Source organism: Arachis ipaensis, chromosome B3 (assembly GCF_059453495.1).
Source record: "Arachis ipaensis isolate K30076 ecotype BB chromosome B3, ASM5945349v1, whole genome shotgun sequence".
NCBI classification, from domain to species: domain Eukaryota; kingdom Viridiplantae; phylum Streptophyta; class Magnoliopsida; order Fabales; family Fabaceae; genus Arachis; species Arachis ipaensis.
Window position 1 is genome coordinate 118,502,987 of NC_142438.1, and position 13,837 is coordinate 118,516,823.

General features: G+C 37.2%; 1 non-coding gene across 1 annotated transcript; it reads right to left on the reverse strand.

Annotated features, from left to right (window-relative positions):
• Positions 1-9,250: 9,250 nt before the first annotated feature.
• On the reverse strand, positions 9,251-9,358 carry LOC148572215 (small nucleolar RNA R71). The gene has a single exon (XR_015907763.1). It is a non-coding gene; the product is annotated as a small nucleolar RNA R71 (small nucleolar RNA).
• Between the last annotated feature and the right edge of the window lie 4,479 nt (positions 9,359-13,837).

The following is a 13,837-nucleotide window of genomic DNA, read 5'->3' on the forward strand; positions in this document are numbered from 1 at the left end:
CTTCCTAGGCCTTAAAATTGCTAATTTTTAATTCACTTTAATTCCATTCGATGCCTTGATATGTTTATTGAGTGATTTCAGGTTCATAAAGGCAAGGATCGGATGGTAGAAGTGAAAAGAAAAGCATGCAAAGTGGAGAATTCATGAAGAAATGAGCAATTGTAGAATTCATGGCGACGCGTGTACGTGACCCACGCGTGCGTGTGGGAAGCAAATCTGCCAGGCGACGTGTACGTGTGACCTATGCGTAGCATAACAAGCATCACGTGACCAACTTAAAGGCAATATGGTGGGGCAATTTCTGAGCCATCCAGGCCTAAATCCAACTCATTTCTGAAGCTATTAGAGGCTGAATTCAAGATGGATCAAGGGGAGAGCAATTAGATTAGCTTAGCAACATGTTTTAGGGTAGTTTTCTAGAGAGAGAAGCTCTATCTTCTCTCTAGAATTAGGACTTTTAGTTTAATTGCATCTTAGATTTAGGTTTTATTTATTACTTTAATTTAGTTTTCTTTGTAATTTCTTGTTCCTACATCTTTATTCTCTTAGTTTTACTTGTTAATTTCCCATTTGTGCCACTTTTAGTTTAATGAACTCTTGCTAACTTTGATTTTCTTTAATGCAATTCGATGTTTCTTTGTTTATTGTTGCTTGATTGAGTTGTTATTGTCATTTTCTTGCATTGGGTAGTTGTAAATTTATCATTCTTTGCAATTTTACCATGCTTTCCTTTTGTGCCTTCCAAGTGTTTGACAAAATGCTTGGTTGGATTTTAGAGTAGTTTTTGAGCATTCTTGGCTTGGAAAGAGAAATTAGGCAATCTTGAGTTATTAATACCCAACTTATGTTGGTGATCTAGAGTTGTTAGTTAATATTGTTCCATTGTCGTTAATCTTTTGCTCATTCAATTAGTAAGTTGATTAGGACTTATGGATTAAGATTAGCTAGTCTTATTTGATTTTCTCCCGATGTTGGACATGACAAAATAGGCTTAACTCTTGATAATTATTGTATGATAATTAATGACTAGGATAGAAAGCCTTGATTCTCAATCCTTGCCATGAATGCCTCTTTTTAGTATTTGTTATCTTTAGTTATTTGGTTTATTTTTCTTGTCATTTAAATTTCTTGTCATTTAATTTCTTGCCTTTTCATCAACCCACCCCGTGAAACTCATAACCAATAATTGAGCACTCGATTGTAATTCCTAGGGAGAACGACCTTGGACTAATACTCTCAGTTATTTTTATTGGGTTGAACTTGTGACAACCAAAATTAAACTTTGATGGAGGATCCATTGTTGGTCTAGACTATGCTTGCAACGAAGTGATTCAATTTATTGAGGAATTATAGATTAACATAAATTCTAACATCAATGCATAAGTAGTAAAAAGCAAGTAAACAAAGCTATTAAATGGGTTTGGAGCAAAACAATGATGAGAAAACAGTTAAGGTCTCGGAGATGTTTACTTTTTTGGATTAAAACGTCTTACCAACTATTTTAACAATGTGTGATTAATTCTATGACAAACAATAAGTGATTAAACCCTAATCTCTTAGTGATTTAATCTCCTCTAATCCTCATCAAAAGCCACTCTCATGGTCATCCAATTCAGATCAGAGGGTGAAGTTCAGAAAACTAGTTTTACACCACAAAAACCTCAATTACCCAAAGCTAACTGAATTTTATGTCACATATCCCAATTAATCCAAGTAATTAGCAGTTTAGGAGGAGTGTTTTCAAGTTGTAGCTCAAGCGAGACAACTCTCTCGAGAATCACAAGAGCTCATGTAGAATAAAGGTCATACTCTCGTTCCCCCATATTCATAAGATTAAGAACAAAAATAACACCTTAGAATTGAATCAAACATTAATTAAAATAGAAGAATAATAATCCATAGAATAAACAGAGCTCCTAACCTTAATTAAGAGGTTTAGTTGCTCATAACTTTACAAAGAAAATAGGTTTTTAAAAAGTTGTGTAAAAGAAGAAGAGATCTCCCCCTTTAAATACTAACCTAATAATAAATGCTAAATCTAAAAGATATTATTTTTAAAATAAAAATTACAAAGATAAAATAAGATAACTAATAAGTGCTAAAATCTACTTTGAGGCCCAATAGGTGTGTGCTTCGATCTGCATGTTGCCGTTCAATGCCAGAATTGGGCGTTGAACACCAGAGAAGGGGAGTGCGTTCTGGTCCCTTGCCTCCTTGCTGGTGTTGAACGCCAGGTTGGGCGTTCAGCGCCCAGGGGTGCTGTCAGCATTTTCCTTTCTTGCTCCAAGCTTCTTCAAACTGCTTCGAATTTCATCTAAAACCATAAAAATAGAAGAAAAACTCAAAGTAGCATCCAAAGGTAAATTTTGCATTAAAATATAATAAAACTTGATAAAATCTAACTAAAAATAATATAAAAATAACTAGAAAAGGGGTATAAGATGCTCACGCATCACAACACCAAACTTAAACTGTTGCTTGTCATCAAGCAACCAAAAACAATATAAGACCAATAAAGAGAAAACACATAAGATTAGAGTTGTCGTTCATGCTCAGATCTTTAATTACTGAATGGAGCTATTAACACTTTATTTCTTAATAGCTTTGGCATCTCACTCTCCTTTGAAGCTCAAAAATATTGGTGTCCCTTAGAACTAGAACTCGAATCATATTATTGATTCTCTTCTTTAGGCTCTTGTTGATTCTTGAACACAGCTGTTATTTTCTTTGGTGCCTTGCACCTTTGAGCCTAGACGTGACTCTGAGTGTTTTATATTCAAGTTTTACTTAATACATAAACACCACAAGCACTTAACTAAGGAAACCCTTTGGGTTCGACTTTTACTTTACTTTTATTCCTAGACAGTGGTTCTCAGAGCCTTAGGCATACTCTATACAGCACTTGGGTCACGACTTTAAGTGCTCAGTCTCAAGGGTTACTTGACACTTTTACACCACAAGCATATGGTTAGGGAAAACCACTCTTTTGAGCTTTAGATCAATCTTGACCCTCCTAACCATTGATGCTCAAAGCCTTGGACCTTTTTCTTTTGATTTTTCTTTTTATTTCAATTCTTTTTGCTATTTTTTTTTTGCTTCAAGAATCAATCTTTTTCTTATTTCAAAGAATCAATAATATTTCTCTAAATTATGGTTCCTTAAGAACCAATATACTCAACTTCAATATCAAATATACACAGTTAAATCATACATTCAGAAAATAGAGATAAGGCCACCATATCAAAGTAAATAGAATAACTCATAATATAACTCAAGACCTTATGCATCTTACTACTTCTTTTTCAATAGATTTTTCTTTTTAAGCTTGATGCGAGATACATAAGATATCTTTAAATAAAACAAAAAAGAAACTACTATTAGACTAGAAAGCAAAAAAATCCCAAGAGTGATCATGCAACTAGAATAAAAAATAGATACATAATGAAATACTAGGAAAACAGAGATAAAATAAAGACAGGGAAAATGAAACTAGACCACCTCAGTGATGGCGACTACTGCTCCCTCCGGGGAATCCTTTGGAGTGTCTAAGCTCCTCAATGTCATGCCTCTGCCTCCTCTGCTCCTCCACCAGTCTCCTTTGATCTTCCATCATTTGATGGAAGAGAGCAGACTGGTCCTGATACTCTAGCCTTAGCTAATCAACTGATGATGTCAGCTCCCCTAGAGATGTAGTCAACTGATCCCAATAGTCACGGAAAGGGAAATAGATCCGTTGAGGCATCTCCAGAATATCCTGTGGAGATGGTGGAACTGGCTCTTGCTGTGGTCCTTGCACGGGCTCCCTAGCGTGCTCTATACCCTTCCTTGTGATTGGTCTCTCCTTGTCAATCAGGGTATCTCCCTATATGTGAGCTCCAGCTGCTGTACATATGCGGTGAATGAGATGAGGGAATGCCAACCTTGCTTGAGTGGATGGCTTGTTTGCTATTCTGTAAAGCTCCTGTGGGATCACCTCATATACCTCCACCTCATTGCCGAGCATAATGCAGTGAATCATCACTGCCTGCTCGACTATAACCTCAGAGCGGTTACTTATAGGGATGATCGAACGTTGGATGAATTCCAACCATCCCCTAACCACTGGCTTAAGGTCAAGCCTACATAGTTGGTAAGGCCGGCCTTGAGCATCCCTCCTCCACTGAGCTCCAGGCATGCAGATGTCAGCAAGAACTTGCTCCAACCTTTGGTCAGTGTTGACCCTTTGAATGTATGAATGAGGATCATCTCGTGACTCTGCCAACTGTAGCACCATCATCACACTCTCAGAGATAAAATCTATGATGCGCCCTCTGACCATGGTACGCCAATTCTGCGGCTCTGGATTCTCGCTTGTGTCATGCTTCTTTGTGACCTAAGTATTGGCATAGAACTCCTGCACTATCAACACTCCAACCTTGGTTACGGGATTGGCCTGAGTTTCCCAATCCCATCTCATAATCTGGTATAGGATCTCCGAGTATTCATTGTCCTTCAACTTGAAGGGGACCTCGGAAATCACCCTCTTCTTCCTCACCACGTCATAGAAATGATCTTGATGGGCCTTGGTGCGGAATCTTGTGGTGTCCCATGGCTCGGAAGCGGGGGCTTTTCCTTTTCTTTTCCTTGAGGACTCTCCAATTTTTGGTGCCATGGAGATACGAGTTAAGGAGCAAAAAGCGGAGAACTTTCAACACCAAACTTAAAAGCTTTGCTCGTCCCCAAGCAAGTAGAAATATCAGAAAAGAAAAAGATAAGAACATTGAAGAAATAGATAGAGGGGATAGTGGATAGGCTTCGGCCTTTGGGGAAAAGAAAGGGAAGAGAGGGAATGTGTATGATGAAGAGTGTGTAAGAGGGGAAGAGTAGTGAATGGTGTGGTGGAAGTGGAAGAAGTGATGGGTATTTATAGGGGGTGAGGTTGGTTCGATTATGGGGGGAAAATGGGGGGGAATAAAATTTGAATTTGAATGGTGTTGGTCGGAAGAGAAATTGATGGGATTGATGAGAGGTTATTGGGTAGAGTGAAAGATGGGATGAGAAAATCAAGGGAAGTGGTGGGGTGGATGAATGTGGATGGAAAAATGGGTGAAAAGGGAGAGAGAAAGGACAAGAGTGAGTTAATGATGAAGTGGTGGGTGGTTGGGTGTGATCCATTGGCCAAAGACTTTAAAATTCAAACTTCTTTGCTGCCTAATGAGCGGATAATTTATACGCTTTTTGGCATTATTTTTACATAGTTTTTAGTATGATTTGATTAGTTTTTAGTATATTTTTATTAGTTTTTAATTAAAAATCACATTTCTAGACTTTACGATGAGTTTATGTGTTTTTCTGTGATTTCAAGTATTTTCTGGCTAAAATTGAGGGACCTGAACAAAAATCTGATTTAGAGGCTGAAAAAGGACTGCAGATACTGTTGGATTCTGACCTTCTTGCACTCAAAGTGGATGTTCTGGAGCTACAGAAACCCAAATGGTGTGCTCTCAATTGCGTTGGAAAGTAGACATCCAGGGCTTTCCAGCAATATATAAAATTCCATACTTTGCCCAAGTTTAGATGATGCAAACTGGCGTTTAACGCCAGCTTTCTGCCCTATTCTGGCGTTAAATGCCAGAAATATGTTGCAAAGTAGAGTTAAACACCAGAAACAAGTTACAAACTGGCGTTCAACTCCAAGGAAGACCTCTACACGTGAAAGCTTCAATGCTCAGCCCAAGCACACACCAAGTGGGCCCGGAAGTGGATTTCTGCATCATTCACTCATTTCTGTAAACCCTAGTTACTAGTTTAGTATAAAAACTACTTTTAATGATTTATTTAACATCTCTGGAATACATTATGTAACTTTTACGTTCTGAGACCTCCATGGGAGGCTGGCCACTCGACCATGTCTACCCTATTTTCACTTATGTATTTTCAACGGTAGAGTTTCTACACACCATAGATTAAGGTGTGGAGCTCTACCGTTCCTCATGAATTAATGCAAAGTACTATTGCTTTTCTATTCAACTCAAGCCTATCTCTTCTCTAAGATATTCATTCGCACACAAGAACATGATGAATGTGATGATTATGTGACGCTCATCATCATTCTCACTTATGAACGCGTGCCTGACAAATACTTCCGTTCCACATGCAAACAAGCTTGAATGCATATCTCTTAGCCTCCTGATCTACGATCAGAGTCTTTGTGGTATAGGCTAGAATTATTGGCGGCCATTCTTGAGATCCGGAAAGTCTAAACCTTGTCTGTGGTATTCCGAGTAGGATCTGGGAAGGGATGGCTATGACGAGCTTCAAACTCGCGAGTGCTGGGCGTAGTGACAGACGCAAAAGGATTACTGAATCCTATTCCAGTATGATCGAGAACCGATAGATGATTAGCCATGCGGTGACAGCGCATTTGGACCATTTTCACTGAGAGAACGAGATGTAGCCATTGACAACGGTGATGCCCAACATACAGCTTGCCATGGAAAGGAGTATGAAGTATTGGATGAAAACAGTAGAAAAGCGGAGATTCAGAAGGAACTAAGCATCTCTATACGCTTATCTGAAATTCTCACCAATGAATTACATAAGTATCTCTATCTTTATTTTACGTTTTATTTATCTTTTAATTATTAAAACTCTATAACCATCTGAATCCACCTGACTGAGATTTACAAGGTGACCATAGCTTGCTTCAAGCCAACAATCTCCGTAGGATCGACCCTTACTCACGTAAGGTCTATTACTTGGACGACCCAGTGCACTTGCTGGTTAGTTGTGCGAAGTTGTGACAAAGAACAAAAATTATGAACGTGCTCATGAAGTTTTTGGCACCGTTACTAAGGAATGAACGATCACGATTTCGTGCACCAAGTTTTTGGCGCTGTTGCCGGGGATTGTTCAAGTTTGGACAACTGACAGTTCATCTTGTTGCTCAGATTAGGTAGTTTTATTTTAATTTTAAGCTTTTTATTTTTATTATTTTTATTTTTATTTTTGAAAAATTTTCAAAAAAAACATATTTTTATAAAATAAATAAATTATTCTATGGCTTCAGAATTTTTAAGAATGAATTCTAGAGTTTCATGATGATTTGTTGAAGTCTGGCTGGCAGTAAAGCCATGTCTAATCCTTTGGACCGAGGTTTCAACTATCATTAGAGAAGAGCTTCTTTGTCTTTCTCAGCAATTTAGCTTTTGTATGTAATGATCTGCTAAAGCTTGGCTGGCCATTGGCCATGTCTAGTGTTTTGGACCGGAGCTTTCACTGAAAGCTTGGCTGGCTAGTAAGCCATGTCTAATTTCTAGACCGGAGCTTTAGGCTAACATTGCATGATTCCTAGAATTCTCATTAGAAATTTTGAAATCCTTATTTTCCTTTTTCCAAATAAATTTCGAAAAATCCAAAAAATTTTTAAAATCATGAAAACCAAAAATAATTTTGTGTTTCTTGTTTGAGTATAGTGTCAATTTTTAAGTTTGGTGTCAATTGCATGCTTTTATAATTTTCTTTAATTTTTGAAAATTCATCATATGTTCTTCATGATCTTCAAGTTGTTCTTGATCATCTCCTTTGTTTGATCTTTGCATTTTTATGTTTAGTGTCTTTTCTTGTTTTTCATATGCATTTTCAATTTGTTAGTGTCTCAACATTAAAAATTTTTAAGTTTGGTGTCTTGCATGTTTTTTTTCTTAAAAATTTTCAAAAATAAGTTCTTGGTGTTCATCTTGACATTCAAAGTGTTCTTGCATGCATTAGCTGTTTTGATTCATAATTTTTATGTCTTGTTTCAATTTAGTGTTTTTCTCTCTCATCATTAAAAATTCAAAAATAAAAAAAAATATCTTTCCCTTATTTCACTCATAATTTTCGAAAATTTGATTTGATTTAGTCAAAAGTTTTTAAATTTAATTGTTTCTTATGAGTCAAGTCAAATTTTCAATTAAAAAATTCTATCTTTTTCAAAAATCAAATCTTTTTCATTTTTTCTTTCATAATTTTGAAATTTTCAAAATTTATTTTCAAAATCTTTTTCTTATTTCTATTTCATATTTTCGAAATTAATGCTAACAATTAATGTGATTGATTCAAAAATTTTAAGTTTGTTACTTGCCTTGTAAGAAAGGTTTAATCTTTAAATTTTAAAATCATATCTTTTTGTTTCTTGTTAGTCAAGTAATCAACTTTAATTTTCAAAATCAAATCTTTTTAAATTTTTTTTTCAAAATCAATTTCAAAATCTTTTCTAATTTCTTATCTAACTTCTTATTTTTTCAAAATTAATTTTCAAATCTTTTTTTAATTAATCTTATCTTGTTTGATTCTTATCTTTTTCAAAACTACCTAACTAATTCTCTCTCTCTAATTTTCGAAAATCACTAACCTCTTTTTCAAAATTCTTTTTTAATTAACTAATTGTTTTAAATTTTAATTTAATTTAATTTCATTTTTTTATTTTCGAATTTTAACTTTAATTTTTAAATTAAAAACAAAAAATATTTTTATTTTATTTTATTTTCGAATTCTTCCCCCTCTCATCTCCTTCTATTTATTTATTTATCTACTAACACCTCTCTTCCACTCAAAAATTCGAACCCACTCTTCTCCTCTGTGTTCGAATTCTTATCTTTTCCTTCTTCCATTCTTCTCTTCTTATACTCATATAAGGAATCTCTATACTGTGACATAGAGGATTCCATATTTTCTTTTCTGTTTTCTTCTTTTTCATATGATCAGAAACAAGGATACGAACATTCTTGTTGAAGCTGATCCTGAACCTGAAAGAACTCTGAAAAGGAAGCTAAGGGAAGCTAAAGCACAACTCTCTGGAGAAAATCTGACAGAAATTTTCGAAAAAGAAGGAGACATGGCTGAACCCAACAACAATGCAAGGAAGATGCTTGGTTACTTTACTGCACCAAATTCCAACTTACATGGAAGAAGCATCTCAATCCCTGCCATTGGAGCAAACAATTTTGAGCTAAAGCCTCAATTAGTTTCTCTGATGCAACAGAATTGCAAGTTTCATGGACTTCCATCAGAAGATCCTTTTCAGTTCTTAAATGAATTCTTGCAAATTTGTGATACTGTTAAGACCAATGGAGTTGATCCCGAGGTCTACAGGCTTATGCTTTTCCCATTTGCTGTAAGAGACAGAGCTAGAATATGGTTGGACTCTCAACCTAAAGATAGCCTGAACTCTTGGGATAAGCTGGTCATGGCTTTCTTAGCCAAGTTCTTTCCTCCTCAAAAGCTTAGCAAACTTAGAGTGGATGTTCAAACCTTCAAACAGAAAGAAGGTGAATCCCTCTATGAAGCTTGGGAGAGATACAAGCAACTAACCAAAAAGTGTCCTTCTAACATGCTTTCAGAATGGACCATCCTGGATATATTCTATGATGGTCTGTCTGAATTAGCTAAGATGTCATTGGACCATTCTGCAGGTGAATCCATTCACCTAAAGAAAATGCCTGTAGAAGCTCAGGAACTCATTGACATGATTGTAAATAACCAGTTCATGTACACTTCTGAAAGGGATCCTGTGAGTAATGGGACGCCTCAGAGGAAGGGAGTTCTTGAAATTGATACTCTGAATGCCATATTGGCTCAGAATAAAATATTGACTCAGCAAGTCAATATGATTTCTCAGAGTTTGAATGGATTGCAAACCGCATCCAACAGTACTAAAGAGGCATCTTCTGAAGAAGAAGCTTACGATCCTGAGAACCCTGCAATAGCAGAGGTGAATTACATGGGTGAACCCTATGGAAACACCTATATCCCTCATGGAGAAATCATCCAAATTTCTCATGGAAGGATCAACAAAAGCCTCAACCAGGCTTTAATAATGGTGGAAGAAATATGTTTAGCAATATCAAGCCTTTTCCATCATCCACTCAGCAACAGACAGAGAATTCTGAGCAGAGTCCATCTAGCTTAGCAAATATAGTCTCTGATCTATCTAAGGCCACTCTAAGTTTCATGAATAAAACAAGGTCCTCCATTGGAAATTTGGAGGCACAAATGGGCCAGCTGAGTAAAAGAGTCTCTGAAACTCCTCCTAGTACTCTCCCAAGCAATACAGAAGAGAATCCAAAAAGAGAGTGCAAGGCCATAACCTTACTTGGTGTGGCCGAACCCAGAGAGGAGGAGAAGGACGTGAATCCTAGTGAGGAAGACCTCCTGGGACGTTCACTGACCAATAAGGAGTTTCCCTTTGAGGAACCAAAGCAATCCGAGGCTCATCTAGAGACCATAGAGATTCCATTGAACCTTTTTTTACCATTCATGAGGTCTGATGACCATTCATCTTCTGAAGAAGATGAAGACATTGTTCAAGGGCAAATTGCCCAGTATTTAGGAGCAATCATGAAGCTGAATGCCAAGCTATTTGGTAATGAGACTTGGGAGAACAAGCCTCCATTGCTCATTAATAAACTAAATATCTGGGTTCAGGACACTTTACCTCAAAAGAAACAGGATCCTAGTAAATTCCTAATTCCCTGTAACATAGGCACCATGATCTTTGAGAAGGCTCTGTGTGACCTGGGGTCAGGCATAAACTTAATGCCACTCTCTGTAATGGAGAAACTAGGAATCTTTGAGGTACAGGCTGCCAAATTCTCATTAGAGATGGTAGACAAATCCATGAAACAGGCTTATGGACTAGTAGAGGACGTGTTAGTAAAGGTTGAAGGCCTTTACATCCCTACTGATTTCATAATCCTAGACACTGGGAAGGATGAGGATGAATCCATCATCCTTGGAAGACCCTTCCTAGCCACAGCAAAAGCTGTGATTGATGTGGACAGAGGAGAGTTGGTCCTTCAACTGAATGAGGACTACCTTGTATTTAAGACTCAAGGTTCTCCTTCTGTAAACCATGGAGAGGAAGCATGAAATGCTTCTCTCACTGCAGAGTCAAACAAAACCCCCACATTCAAACTCTAAGTTTGGTGTTGGAAGGCCACAACCAAACTCTAAGTTTGGTGTTGAGAGGCCACAACCAAACTCTAAGTTTAGTGTTAAGAGGCCCCAACAATGCTCTGAACATCTGTGAGGCTCCATGAGAGTTCACTGTCAAGCTATTGACATTAAAGAAGCACTTGTTGGGAGGTAACCCAATATTATCTAATTATATCTATTTATTTTCCATTACTATTTAATGTTTTCTTTAGGTTGATGATCATGTGAAGTCACAAAAACTACTGAAAAATAAAAAACATAATGAAAAACAGCATTAAAAATAGCTCACCCTGGAGGAAGAGCTTACTGGCATTTAAACGCCAGTAAGAAGCATCAAACTGGCGTTCAACGCCAGAAAGAAGCATCAAGCTGGCGTTAAACGCCAGAAACAAGCACCAGACTGGCGATTAACGCCAGAACAGAGCATGGAATTGGCGTTTAATGCCAGAAACAAGCAGCAAGCTGGCGTTTAACGCCAGACATGCATTCTAAGGGCGTTTACACGCCTAATAGGAGCAGGGATGATACATCCTTGACCCCTCAGGATCTGTGGACCCCACAGGATCCCCACCTAACCCACCTCTCTCTCTCCCCCTCCATCTCCTCCATTTTCTTCTTCTTCCCCTTCTTTCTTTCTTCTTTTGCTCGAGGACGAGCAAACCTTTTAAGTTTGGTGTGGTAAAAGCATTGCTTTTTGTTTTTCCATAACCATTTATGGCACCTAAGGCCGGAGAAACCCCTAGAAAGAGGAAAGGGAAGACAAAAGCTTCTACCTCCGAGTCATGGGAGATGGAGAGATTCATCTCAAGGGTCCATAGCTCAGTAGTAGAGCATTTGACTGCATAACAAGAGAGCCCACTCATGGACCTCAACAAGAGCATGAGGAATTCCCTCACCAAGAAATCCCTGAGATGCCTCAAGGGATACATTTTCCTTCACACAACTATTGGGAGCAACTAAGGATAGGAGCACCAAAATCACTAGGGATGAAGCAACAAAGGCAAGGAAGAGACATAGAGGAGCTCAAAAGCACCATTGGTTCTTCAAGAGGAAGACGCCACCCTCACTAAGGTGGACTTATTCCTTAATCTCCTTGTCTACTTATTTTTCTGTTTTTCGGTTTTTGAGCCTTATGTTTTATTTATATTTGTGTCTTTATTACATGATCACTAGTGTCTATGTCTTAAAGCTTTGAATGTCCTATGAATCCATCACCTTTCTTAAATGAAAAATGTTTTACTTACAAAAGAACAAGAAGTACATGAATTTTTAATTCATCCTTGAAATTAGTTTAATTATTTTGATGTGGTGACAATACTTTTTGCTTTCTAAATGAATGCTTGAACAGTGCAAATGTCTTTTGAATTTGTTGTTTATGAATGTTAAAATTGTTGGCTCTTGAAGAATAATGAAAAAGGAGAAATGTTATTTGATAATCTAAAAAATCATATAATTGATTCTTGAAGCAAGAAAAAGCAGTGAAGAACAAAGCTTGCAGAAAAAAAAAGGAAAAGAAAGAAAATGGCGAAAAAAATAGAAAAAATAGAAAGCAAGTAGAAAAAGCCAAAAGCTCTTAAAACCAAAAGGCAAGAGCAAAAAGCCAGTAGCCCTTAAAACCAAAAGGCAAGGGTAAAAAAGGATCCAAGGCTTTGAGCATCAGTGGATAGGAGGGCCCAAAAGGAATAAAATCCTGGCCTAAGCGGCTAAACCAAGCTGTCCCTAACCATGTGCTTGTGGCGTGAAGGTGTCAAGTGAAAACTTGAGACTGAGCAGTTAAAGTCGAGGTCCAAAGCAAAAAGAAGAGTGTGCTTAAGAACCCTGGACACCTCTAATTGGGGACTATAGCAAAGCTGAGTCACAATCTGAAAAGGTTCACCCAGTTATGTGTCTGTGGCATTTATGTATCCGGTGGTAATACTGAAAAACAAACTGCTTAGGGCCACGGCCAAGACTCATAAAGTAGTTGGGTTCAAGAATCAACAAACTGAACTAGGAGAATCAATAACACTATCTAAATTCTAAGTTCCTATAGATGCCAATCTTTCTGAACTTCAAAGGATGAAGTGAGATGCCAAAACTATTCAGAGGCAAAAAGCTACTAGTCCCGCTCATCTGATTGGAGCTAAGTTTCATTGATATTTGGAATTTATAGTATATTCTCTTCTTTTTATCCTATTTGATTTTCAGTTTCTTGGGGACAAGCAACAATTTAAGTTTGGTGTTGTGAAGAGCGGATAATTTATACGCTTTTTGGCATTGTTTTTACATAGATTTTAGTATGATTTGATTAGTTTTTAGTATATTTTTATTAGTTTTTAATTAAAAATCACATTTCTGGAGTTTACTATGAGTTTGTATATTTTTCTGTGATTTCAGGTATTTTTTGGCTGAAATTGAGGGACCTGAGCAAAAAGCTGATTTAGAGGCTGAAAAAGGACTGCAGATGCTGTTGGATTCTAACCTCCCTGCACTCAAAGTGGATTTTCTGGAGCTACAGAAACCCAAATGGCACGCTCTCAATTTCGTTGAAAAGTAGACATCTAGGGATTTCCAGCAATATATAATAGTTCATACTTTGCCCAAGTTTAGATGACGGAAACTGGCGTTTAACGCCAGCTTTCTGCCCTATTCTGGCGTTAAACGCCAGAAACATGTTGCAAAGCAGAGTTAAACACCAGAAACAAGTTACAAACTGGCGTTCAACTCCAAGGAAGACCTCTACACGTGAAAACTTCAATGCTCAGACCAAGCACACACCAAGTGGGCCCGGAAGTGGATTTCTGCATCATTTACTCATTTCTGTAAACCCTAGTTACTAGTTTAGTATAAAAACTACTTTTAGTGATTTATTTCACATCTCTGGAACACATTATGTAACTTT